General features: G+C 39.6%; 1 protein-coding gene across 4 annotated transcripts in view; it reads right to left on the bottom strand.

Moving 5' to 3' along the window:
* The window catches only part of znf469 (zinc finger protein 469), a 205,051-nt gene that overhangs the window by 47,978 nt on the left and 144,029 nt on the right, over positions 1-13,044 (bottom strand). The gene's annotated exons all lie outside the window — the stretch shown is intronic.

The following is a 13,044-nucleotide window of genomic DNA, read 5'->3' as shown; positions in this document are numbered from 1 at the left end:
AGGAAATATTAAGATAAGCCTAATGAGGACCAAGCTCTGTTTATCTGTCTGTATCTGTCAATGTGCATTATAAAGGTTGTCTCAAATGATTTTCTAATTGCCACTATAAGCTATCATAATCAGTACTCTGGTCATAAAGAAAAGCTGCAAGTCTGAGTTAAAACAATACTTAAATACTGATGGTTGTTGTAATAGTTCATCCTTTTTTTATACTGGCCATTAGGAGAGAAACAAAACTCTGTTTTGTTTGACTGAAGCGTTCAGTTAATCCAGAATTTTTTTTTCACTTTGTGGAATAACTTAATTAGTTGCTATTTGGACATGTGACTGTTGTTGCCAATGCAGACTTAAAAAAAATACTTTTACATTTACCTAGGAACACTAGCATGGAGGAAGCTTTTAATGCAAGAAAAGTGATTACAGTTTAGAAGGCTAGAGTTTCTTCTTTTCAGTTAAAATTCCAATAACCACAACATAACCTTAAATGACAATGGGATTTACAAGAATTTCCAGATAACACTGACAGATGCATAAATAATCATTTTTACAAAAATACATTATCAGTAAAAACCCATTCCAGAACGATGAGCCACTGACAGACTCATCATAATATATACTTAATAACGATCCGTCTTTGAAACACTTTGCAAGAGAAAACACTCACATAAACATACTCGAAACACTTGCATATATGACATATATCACCATAGGAATCTTTCTGGGTGCACTGTCTCAGTGGGTGTGTGGTAACAATGGGAGCTGGGGTGAGCAAAGGCAAAGTTCTCTGGTCCTTCTCCACATAAACCTTTAATATGAGGCCTCCTCAGCACCAGTCGGCCATCTAAAGGCACTGTACCCTGTAATTGACCTTAAAAATACTTTCAGTGGAGGTCGGCAGCCATGTCATTGGCCTTCGGCCCAAGCGGTGGCTGCATCTCCCCAGCCCAGAGGAGCCTGGGAAGGCCTTACAGGGTATATTTAGTGGCCCTGTCCTTTTGAGCAGAGCAGGAGATGCAGATAATGCCAGTCTGAGTATAAAACCGCTCTGCCGCCCACGAGTGGGCCTGTCACCGGAACATTTCTCTCTCCCACGGAGTTGTGTTTCCTGAGGTCAGAGGTCACCTGTAGGCAAACCAGGTAAATATACAAACATAGGAGCTACTGATTGGAACCAATGACTTAGATGAAGAAGGGGTGTGCAAAAATCTTTGTTCTCTGTGTGGCAGGAGCAAATTTGATGAGAAAAAATAAAAATAAAGCTCTCAGATCAGCTGACAAACAGCAGCAATGGTAAATTTGACCTATGATATATTTTGACACATCAAACTGCAATGACATGTGTTAGCAGTATGTGTTGTTGTTTTTTCACTAAGATGAGTGGAGGGACCTCTCAACAAAGAGACGAATAAATCTATCAACTTCATCTGAGGACAGAACTACTGTCAGATGGGTTTCATAGTCCTACTGTCCATGTTCTGATCAGCTCACATCAAATGCAGTACTTCAGACAGTCACAACCTAGCTTCTATACCACTCCTCCATTTATATGTTCTATTAACTGATATGTATCATAATTGTGAAAGTCTTGTACTAAAAGGCATGAATCGATGTTGTGATCTGGTCCCTCTGAATGAACCACATCCATAAATGGTTACTGCGTCTATGAACTGTGAAAGCTGGATTTTTTCGCTCTTCCTGTACACCTAACATGTATTTGGATTTTGAAAACAGTTTTACCACACTAACAGCAATAATTCTCATGCGTCACGCAAGCCCTGCTTTTTGTCTGAAATCACATTTCAACTTTAGTATTTGGAAGATTATGTCAAAAACCTGTCCAAACATTCCGTCCTCAACAGATCTACAACAACACTCCTATTTCCATATCACATCTGGAGATCATAGAAAACATAATGAATAATGAGAATCTTTACAGCTTTCAAACACTTGATTCTGTTTAACTCTGGCTATGCATGTAGTGTAAAACATGTTTTATGTGGGAAAATATCATCATCACCGTTGGAATCAGAGCTAATGACTCTTGATGAAGACATTAATAATAACAAATGTAATTTGCTATATTCATATTTATTTTTGAATACGAAACATAGACCTAGACCTAATAACCGACATAGAAATAATAACTTCAGTAATAATTAATATAAGTATTACAGTTCTATTACCCATTTCAATGATATTATTCACTTTTATAATTGATCAGCTGCATCAGTTCATCATTAAGCCGCCCCATCATGCTCATTATGTTTGTGCAGCTGTAACCAAAACGCTAAAAGCTTTTTTTTGCATGTCACACACAGACAGCAACATTCCTGCTGGTTTCTATCAGAAACTGCTGTCTGGGGCATCTGCAAGGTAATTTATGATTTCTTTCACGAAAAATTATCGTTGGAGATAAATCACAGCATACTTCTGTCTTGTAAAAATTGTCGGTGTAGGAGCAAAAACAGGTCGATTTTCCTCCTTTGCTGCCCCGTCTGTTGGACAGCTACACATGAAAGGAAAGTCTCTCTTGAGTATTCTTACACAGGTGAGAACAGTGGAGTGATGCAACAATATCTGTCATTTGAGGGCATCATTTCAGCCCCTTTTCACAATTCTAAACCATTCCACTAAAAACAGAGTGCTCTCTTACCACAGTGCAATTGTAGGAACAAGTGCTGCTTGACTGCCACTGGTCTTTGATGTGTCATACAGGTATCACTTGACCGTCACCCTTCCAAGGGTCCTCTCTATCTCCAATTTATGCTCGGTTATGGGTAAGAGCAGGCCTAGTACTCACTCCTAGTGTGTCAAAACACAGCTTTATATCCCTCTTAATGGCAGTGAGAGAGGCTGCTGGTCATTCCAACCTGGCATTGTTCCTTACCAGTAGAAACCATAAGCCTTGGTAAGCTTGAACAACACCATACTTTCATTGTGTCTTTAATAGTTTTAGAATAATAGATCATGACTCAGGACCTTCATGTCCTTACTTATAGGAATTTTGGTTTCTTAAGAATACACATTCACAAAGCCACAAAGATAGCAGGAAACAGGACAAAGAAAGAGAGAGAGAAAGAGTCTAAAAACTTCTGGATTCTCCTCCAGAGATGCTGCCCCTGAGTATAAAATCCAAGCCCAACAATAACAAAGAAACACTTTTGATCCGCTGTATAAAAGGACAGCAACAGAGCTTGACAGACCAGGGGTTCATGTGCTCACTGTGGTCATGGTGACAGATCTGTCGACCACTCCTTGCCCATCTGGGCTGCCGGTGGAAATCTGCCTACTCTCTGAGGACAGCGAGTTCAGACCGGTAATTTAGTTCAGATGAGGTAAAGCAATATTTCCAGATTAATACGAGCCATATTCCTTTAGAACTGTCCTTTCTTTCTTCTTCTCCTTCCTGCATTTTTTTTTACATCTTACATGTCCAAAAGCGTCTGGCTGAAGATGAAAGGAAGAAGTAGAAGAGCAAAAAAAAAAAAAAAAGACAGCGTGAAGGAAGATGAACAAGTTTTATGCGTTTTGTGAGACAGACACAAGGCATAGCCAGTTCTACTGTGACATTTGTATGTCTTTCATTAACTTTCTTTTGATCATTTCTTGAAATGCCTAATGAACAGCTTATTTGATATGGCAGAGAGAAAAGTTTGCTTTGTGTTGTTCCTTTCATTCTCCCGTGGTTAGTTTCATTTTATGTACAGACCAAATAGATTTACACACTTTTGCATTTACACACTCTATTTATCTTTTTTATGTTACCAAGTGATGTTAAATAACAAAGAAATCCTTCAGTAGCAATCCGATGCTACTAGGCAGGAACTCTGGAGCAGATTAAACTGGTTGGACAGTACATGTTTAACGATGCTCCATACAACTTCAAACAGCGTTTTCAACATAATACACCTAATGACTCTTGGTTTAAAAAGAACCTAATGTTATCAGCGTCACACTGCTTTGGAAGCACACTGCTCCAGATGCCATTAGTCTGGCTTGGCAACAGAGTCAGTAGTTGAGATTCAGGAAGTCACAGCTGTCACTGTCCTGCATCAACTGACTGAGCATGTGACGGGCTACATCAGCCCATCCTGATGCCAAAGAAAACCATTTATCTCTCCACAATTTATAAAGAATTCTATTTAGAACTTTTGTGCAACATCTAGAAAAGATGATTAAAGTAAGCAGCAAAGAGCTAAAACATGGATTAATTGGCCACCGGGCAGCTGACTGACTTTGCTGCTGGAGCATAGCCAGCTGAATGATGAGAAGCTTTGCATTGCTATGCTTTCATCAGCTGGCTATTTTGTTAATGTAGTTGGAATACTGGGAATTAATCAACAGTCTCCCCAAGTTACTGGAACAAAACATCAGACCAACAGTCCCTGAGCAGCGTTCCCCATAGTTTTCAATTATTTTCTGAATGACATTGCCTCATTTGCTTCATATGCACAGGATAAGGCAAGCTGCCACTTTGGCTGTGGCTTCTGTAGCCTAATAGAAGACGCATGCCGATGAAGGACAGATGAAGGACATACAGCAATGATGCTCTGTAGGACTGTGATTATGTTATGGTTTTCTTATCCTAAAGTAACTGTAGCGTGTCACTGTGTTACTGCCTAGTAAGCAAGATCTCTTGACAGGATGCCACCTTCTTACCAATTCTGCTGATCACGGCTCAGCGAATGATATAAGAAGAGTCAAACTTCTGCTTCTGCTGCTGTTTTTTAAATGTTTTTTCTGGAGCGTTCTCCCCCATCCATCTGTCACACTACATGAGTGTGATGTCAGGACTGGGCCCTCATATTGGCTGGGCTCAGCTCGCCCGCAGCTCTTGAACAGTACAATTGAACAGTGGGTTTGAAAGGGAACGTGAAATTAGTGGTGACTCATCTCTGGCCACTATGTTATTATATCATTTCTTCACCAGTGATGATTTCAATCGATCTAAAGTTCCATGAAATCAGACCAAAAAAGCCAAAAGAATGTGTCTCTATGCGAAAGACGGAAATTATTTGTTTTTAAGAGCAGTTTTCCTTCGCTTCATATAGTTCATTTAACATAGTACAAAACCTTAAATACACACACATGTATGAGATATTTTATAGAATAAAATTCCACTTAAAATTAGAAACCATTTTTTCCATAAACTTCATTTGAGTGACATGTGATTGTAGTACTTAAATGTCATTTGAGACATGACAAGAGATCTTTATAGTTATAGATACACTATGGGCACATTATTTGGCCCCTATTATCTTAAAGTAAAATTGATGAGGTAGAAGACAAGAGAGTGGAATAACAGAGAAGAGTTTTTTACTCCTTCTACTTTTTACTCTAGCCTTGGCTGCAAATTTGTCCCCGTGTTCAGACCTTCTGTGTACAGCTTATATGTTGTCCTAGAGTTGAGCAGGTTTTCTCTGGGAAATCACAAAACAAAAACCCATCGCTTTTCCTTCCTGGTTAAAAAGTGATTTAGAAAAAAAACAACTACCAATTATCAAAAAATAGAAACTAGTAGACAGATGTGAAGTGTTTTTACCCTCTATTTCCATTTTTTACCCTAGCTATTTCACCTGTAACTAAGACATCAGCCTCCAACCTCTTTCAAATTTCATACACCAACACATGTAGACTGTTATATGGCTGATGCAGAGATCTAACTGTGTCACTGAAGATGAAACTGCCACTGTAGTAGAGGACACACTGTCATAAACGAGGATGGTGGGAAGAATCAACTTTGTGAGTTCCAGCTCATTTGAAATACAAAGTAACGCCCAACTCATCCACACATTGCCCTGCTTGGGCTTGCCATTAACCCCGGTGACCTGTAACTGTGTGTTTGTGTGAGAGTGCCCTGTGTATTTGCACATCTACTATTCCTAGTGTAGTGGAGGGCCAAGGGACCACACGAGAAGAACAGAAGAACGTTTCCTTTATAAACAACTTTTAAATCAACCATTTCTTAGCCACAGTATTTTTCCTACGAATTTCTAGCCAATAGTTAGGAGCTGTAATTTATGGGTCCACTACGGCAGTAGCATATTCAAAAAGAATGTGCAACTGCTCTACTAAGTCTTACTTAATTCTCTACAAAGCTGGCAACTCGTTGAGCAGGTTTACAGCATCCCATCAATATTTTAGTTCCCAACTGGAGATAGGGTTTCCAGTATATTTCTAAACCTTTTTCCAGACCAATTTAGTGTCTTAGTCCACCCATGGTGTTTCAGCTTAACTTTTATTACAATATAATGAATATACATCCTCGATCTATATGACGCCTGAGTTGCACACTTCTCTTGATGCAGCTAGCGAGCGCAAGTTTAGCCTGGCAGAATGTAGCTTTGCATTGCTGAGTGTGGTTGAGATTTATGTTACTGCTGTGGGGCGTGCATGTGGCTAACAGATGGTGGCATCCTGCTCCTCTTTCCTCCCTCAGCACATCACCGCTTAGTCGGTCCCCCAGCCCATCCCTATCTGCTTTTTCCCTTTTGGTCTGATACAAAGTTTTGAGCAGTACATCAAGAAAGCTTGTGCAGTTGTGTTTTTAGAAATATCATTTCCATTTTAGTATCTTAGAAATGAAATTGCCAAGATGCTAAAATGCTAAGCTATTCTATCTTATCCTCTATTAAGACAAAGAACTGGTCTCTTCAAATACCTCAACTAAATATCCATTAATCAGCTCCAGACTGCAGAACTTATTTTAGCCTCCTCTTACCATCAGCCAGTATATTTTAAAAATAACATTAGCTTTTGAATTCAATACATACAATACGTCTATCAGTCCTTTTAATTCGGATTTCCTGTGTCAAACTCTTATTTCCATCAGTGACCACTTTGTCCTATGGATGGACCATCGTCATCTTGTAACAGATAATTCCCACCAAGTTAGAAATATTTTAATAGAGAGACCCATATCACTGTGGCTCAGGAGGTGAAATAGATCATCTACTGATCTGAACATCAGTTCAATCCCTGAGCAAGGCCTGCCTGTTTCACTGTCCTTGGACAGTTAAACATTAAATGTGCAAGAGTATTACAGGTAAATGCATTTATGATTTGAGTGCTTTGAGTGCTCATTAAAACTAGAAAAGCAAAAGCACTGCATCAGTACCAGTCCATTTAACAAATCATGCCAAAATGCATTGTTAAAGGTAAAGTCCAAAGGATTTTACCTTTAACTTGTGCTAATTTGTCCATAAATTCCTGTGACCCTTTTTCTTTCTTCTTTTTGGGAGGCAGTATTTCTTTTTCTTTTTCTTTTTTCTTTTGTATTTTTAAGTTATTTTGTGGCCACTGTGGACCTTGTTGCTCTAAAGCTGCCTTAAGCTGTGGGAGATACTAACTCTCATTAGAATACCAGACAAAATCACAGTAATAGTGCAACTGTGGTGTAATTCCTAAATTTACAGCATGTATTCAGCAACCGCCGACCATGTTTGACATTCACTTTAGGAGACAAATTGATACCAAGCAGTGACAGCACACCTAAAAAAAAACCCCACTCAGCCTGTGATGACACTGCCTATTTTGCTCCCTTATCTAACCCATCACATCAGCTCTTTAGCTGTCACACTGAATGCCAAACACAGAAATCAGGCACACATGCATATCTTACGGTAAAAGAGACAGAACACTATTCTAACACTGTACAGGTGTAAGCAATGCATTTTTGGCCCAGTGCAATCTTAAATGAAGAAATCACTACTATCAAAACCAAAACTTTGAGAACCCCAAACGGATGTTTTAACCACTGAGGAGTTGCCGAAGGGTTTCCAGGCAGCTAGATCTGTGGAAGGGGAGCTACACAACACTGCTGTCTTTGTGAGTGTGTTCAAATAGTATTTTGATAGTATAATAGAAGAAATAGTAGTAATAGTATAAAAAGAAATAGTATTTCTCCCACAAAACGCCACATCCAGATGAACAGAATCAACTTTTGGAGATTCAAATCGTATTCTGTCAATCAAATCACCTTTACATACACACATATCCATGGCAGTGCTACCATGAAGCACAGCACATGCCCCATGTACAGACTGGGAAGTAAATATCAAGTGACATACAGTATACTGTGGATTTTCACATGTAGCACAATCAGTCATAAAGGCATGTAGGAAACAGAGCCACTTACGCAGCCTTAAAGTGCTAAACCATGGAGGCTTTCCAGAAAATATTTACATGGACTTTTAACAGTGTAGCCAAAATGAGTCTTCCTTCCCACACACCTTGAGGCAGTATGAGTTGGGTGACCCATATCCATGCGCAGACACAGATAAACACACAAAAGTAATCAGACAAGCGCACAGCCCCCGTCTACAGATTCAAGTATTCCACTCGGTTAATCTACATCCCACTCTCAGAGTCTGAGAATGTCAGCTGTGTGGTTTTCTTGACACATTCGATTCCCTGCCATTGGGAATCACCTCAAGGTGTTCTGAGTCATCTGTTGGTGTTTGTGTCTTCATCTATTCTATGACAGCACAGAGCTGCAACCACAAGGAGTTAAAGACTTTTACTATTGAGACACAGATGCAGCCACAAATGTGCAACCACAAATCCACACACCCACACAGTTACACATGTACTCATATAAACATGGAAGGAAATGCGAGTCATATTAATCCTCGAGGACACCAATGTCATTCCACTCTGTGGCCTTTTTCGGTCCCAGTCTTCTGCGTCATTTTTTTGAAATGGAGCATAAGAGGAGAACAAAGTGTTCCTGTGGATCATCGTGTGTCTTTGATAACTCCAAAGAGAAAGTGACGTCCAGGATTTAACATTTGTTGATTTTTCCTCTCATGCTGTGTTTCTGCTTGGTAATCATACTCCAAGTGTGACCACAGTACTAAGAAGAAACCTTACACATGTAGAAGCATTTTTAAAAATGTAAATGAAAAGTGCTCAGAAAGGAAGATTTTTTTCATGTGAATTTTGAGCCTGTCAAATGTGGTGAACAATTTTTCCCACACGGGGTCATTCTCTGACGTATGGACATGTGCCTGTCAGTGTGATAACACGTGATGTTGAATCTGTTCTGCGTAAATGTGTGTGTGTGTGTGTGTGTGTGTGTGTGTGTGTGTGTGTGTGTGTATCTCTCTCTCTCTCTCTATATATATATATATATATATATAAATATGTGTGTGTGTGTCCTTTCCTTTCCCTCTGTATTTACACCGTTAGCATCCTTGCCAGCCCTCTTTTTATCATCTCAGCATATTTGCTTACCAATCAGGTGAGGTGACATATACAATCTGGATCCCATGGTATATCTTACTCTGTTGTTCCCAGTGAACTGGGTGAGAGCTGTACTTTTTCAAACAAACAACACAACAACAAAAAAGCTATACTGTAGGAATTGTAATGATGAGGCATTAGGCAGGAATTTGGTTCATTAAGTTACGTGTCTGGAAACAGAGCTAAAATCAGGGCAGCTGTCAGGGGATTATTATCTCCACACCAACGCTTTTGGTTCTTTGCTAAAGTTCTGAGAAAGTCCTGGGTTGCAGGGTACAGCTGATATGTCAGTGCCTCAGGCCTAAAGGCTGAGGTGCCTGCATACCTGAAAATGTTTCCATAACAGCACACTTTAGTTAAAGACACATTTTTCTGTATTTGTTAAAAATGGAATTATTCAGTGGCGTTGAAACTGTGCTATCATTCACAATCTAAGCATCTGGAAAAAAAATACACATATTTATGATTGAAACTCAAATGGACATGGGCTGAACACATAAACCAATCCTGCAAAGCAAACGGGAGAGGTTTGCTCCCACAACTTTCTGCCAGGCAGGCAGTGTGTATTTTAGGATGCATTTTAACCCAAACCATGATCTTTTCCTAAACCTACCCAGCTACTTTTTTTTTTTTGCCTAAATGTAACCATCTAACCAAAGTGTGCTAAAAACTGAAAATAATATATGAAAAAAGAAAGCTTTCTCTCTTAAATCATTCCATGCAAAGTAACCAGCACATAAAATGACTAAATAAAACTGCGTATCGTTATAGTTCCAGTGAAATATACTCTAAATGTAAGCAAATACACATTAAACACCTTCAAACGAAGATTACCGGGGGAGATTTACGACAACGTGATAAAAAGCACATGAGAGAAAATGGAAAGAAAGTCATGCTGGGTAGAAAAAAAACAACATTCCTCAGTCACTTTGGTAAACTATAGCTCATTTAAGACTAAATGTTAACTGATAAAAGCTGGGGTTGCCATTAACAGCAAGTAAAAAATGAAGGTAGTAAACAGTTTATATAAATGCTTGTTGAATGGACCAATGGAAACAGCTCCAGGTATTTTGCTCTAGCTGAGCAGATGAGACACTTATCTGGAAGGAAATGCTAAGGCACTGCCTACATGAGACTTTGTGGTGTTTACTGATGATTTGGCAGTATGACAGCTATGTCTGTGTGCTTTAAACCCATTTGTTTCTCTTTTCTCTGAGGTTTACTGGTCCACCAGGGCTTGTTGCAGTGCTGCCTGTCAGAGACGAATATACGAACATTCAATGGCAGCATCATATAATGGAAGCTAAAACGCAGCAATTTATACTGTATAACAGAAGTATTTTTATAAGCCCGCACTTATATAGGTCTATATACATAATGTTAGTTCAATTCGGAATGATTTAGTCATAAAAAATACAATATTTCTAAGATTTTGGCTGCTCATATTTCAAAGTAGTGTATGACAATGCATCAGCTTGCCTTGCATGCATAACGTTAAAATACTGTGACAATACAAAACAGTGTTTTACTTGTTTTTTTTTTGGTTGAGGTTTTATTTAATTCATCTCTAAGGGCATATTGAGATATCCTTGCCTGAATTAATAAATGCAAGGGAGCAAGTGAGGGCTTGCATGTGTTAGCTTTTCCAGCTAGTGAGAATGCACTGTGTGTCTTGCTCTGTGCATACATCTGTACATGTACATACAAATGCAAGAGGCTGGTACATGCCAAATATTTTCTTTAAATTGAGCTGCCTTTCAAATGAAAAACAAATCCGATTTAGACTGGCAGTTTGAAAAAAAGACTGCTCCAGAGACTGCTATATGTGATTTAATAACACACTGCATTATGCGGTCACTGGATTAGCTTTGATACTAAGCCAAATTTACAAGATAAAAGAAAGTAAAAAAGAAGGCAGTGCTATATGCAGAGGTCAAAGAGACCCCAGCAAAGATCTGAAACAAGGACATTAGACTGCCCCAGAAACGTGCCCAGCTTCAGAGGTTGAAAATGGCTAATGAAAAACATAACAATGCTAGAGGACAGAGGATGGAAAGGGTATCTTAAGGGGAGGGAAAAAAGGGGGAGAAGTAATCTGAGGTAAAAGGTCCACAGTACTGATATGGTTTCTATTCTTGCAGCATTTTCTGGGTGTTTCAAGAGCTCAAGGCAGCAGACCTGTCATACAGCTGGACTTCAGTGCTGTCTCCCACCTCTGACACACCCTTCTCCTTCCATCTGCACCACTCCTTTTGCTAACTGCCTGGGGTTTTATTCCCTTGACTATCAATGACACCTTTATCTTCTTGTTTCACTCAGCCAACATTTTCAGGGCACACCAACTTCATGTCAAACATCACTCGTCCATTCTGTTGTTCTCATCAGATTATGCATGTGCATCCCCGTACACCTGGATTCCTGACCTCACTCCCGCCTACGACCTCATAAATCAATCAATCTTCTTATAAAGCTTTTAAAGGAATACCTGCTTTGTCCCTCTATATCGTGAACATGACTCTGATTGCTGATGGACAAATCTGGTACCTTGTCTACTGATCACTGCATTTGTACCTTCTTTTCGAGTCACTGTTAAAGGTATATAAAATCTGTGTGGTATATAAAATCTTATGGATGCTTTGGAGTAAGGTAGCAGCAAGAAATAAATAGACTTCAGAAGCATTAGAAAACACACTTGCATGCACAGAACACATAGCACATTTTATGAACTCATAATTGCAAAGTTTATAGCCTTGCTGCTGCTCAGTCTGTCTCACAGAACACACACATAGACACACAATTTCCCTTGGAAGTGGAGCAAAGTAACCTAAGGCAATAATTGACAGCGCTGACAGCAGTGGACAGCAAATATGTAATAAGTACACATATCGCAACAAAATATTGGATCAGCATTTTTGGAGTTATGTTGTTCACCGCTGAAACAAAGCGTTCGCCGACCAGGACCCAAAGTATAACTGTCTCCTTAACTCAGACATCATGATGGCACACCTGGCAAAATACAGCATTACACTTACAGGGGGAATGCCACACCTGGCAGCAGTGAGGATGAGTTTTCCACCTTTCAAATGAGTGTGGTAGTCAGGCTGGCACAGGGAGGTAGACTGGCATGACTGAGCAGGTTCCACTTGCGAAGCAGGGGAGGATAAAGTGGGTGTGGGGATGAAAGGGAGGGGAAGTGGAGGGCTCAGTGCAAGCCAAGGAAACACAGGTTGGTTGGAGGCATGTAAGTTGGGGGCTGGGTATATTCACTGTGGAAGTAGTGAGCGAAAAAAAAAAAAATCCCAAACATTCCTGTGACCTCTCTCTCTCTGCTCTACCTTAACCCCACCATTAGGTTCCTCGCCACACCCTGGAAGCTCTTAGCTCTGAGCTGTCACCGGTGGGCTGAAAGCAAATCAAGATAACCACAACACAGAGATGAATCAATCGGAAGGTGAATGAGAGGCAGAAGAAAAAAGAAATACTTAAGTCTAAATGTGGAGCATGTAGAAGCAATGTGTAAACAGTATTACAGCAAACAGGTATAGGCAGGATCACCGCTGTAGCTTCTTCTCTGCTACTTTTTGGTGTTCAAAAAAGATAACGCACACTTACAAAGTCTACACAGACTCTTGTAATATTAGTCTGTTGCAGCTGTTTTCTGCTTCTCATTGCTAACATAACAGCTGATGTCCTGTAAACATACAAAACTTTAAAAAAAGTTAATTTCTTTTTCTTTTTTATTATGTGACAGCAAAATGTTCATGCAAACTATATTATGACCAGATGAGGTCTTGACTCTTT

This window comes from Perissodus microlepis, chromosome 7, assembly GCF_051167445.1.
Source record: "Perissodus microlepis isolate ML-2025 ecotype Zambia chromosome 7, ASM5116744v1, whole genome shotgun sequence".
NCBI classification, from domain to species: Eukaryota; Metazoa; Chordata; class Actinopteri; order Cichliformes; family Cichlidae; genus Perissodus; species Perissodus microlepis.
Note: the sequence above shows the minus strand (reverse complement) of the source record. Positions and strands in the feature narration are given on the sequence as shown.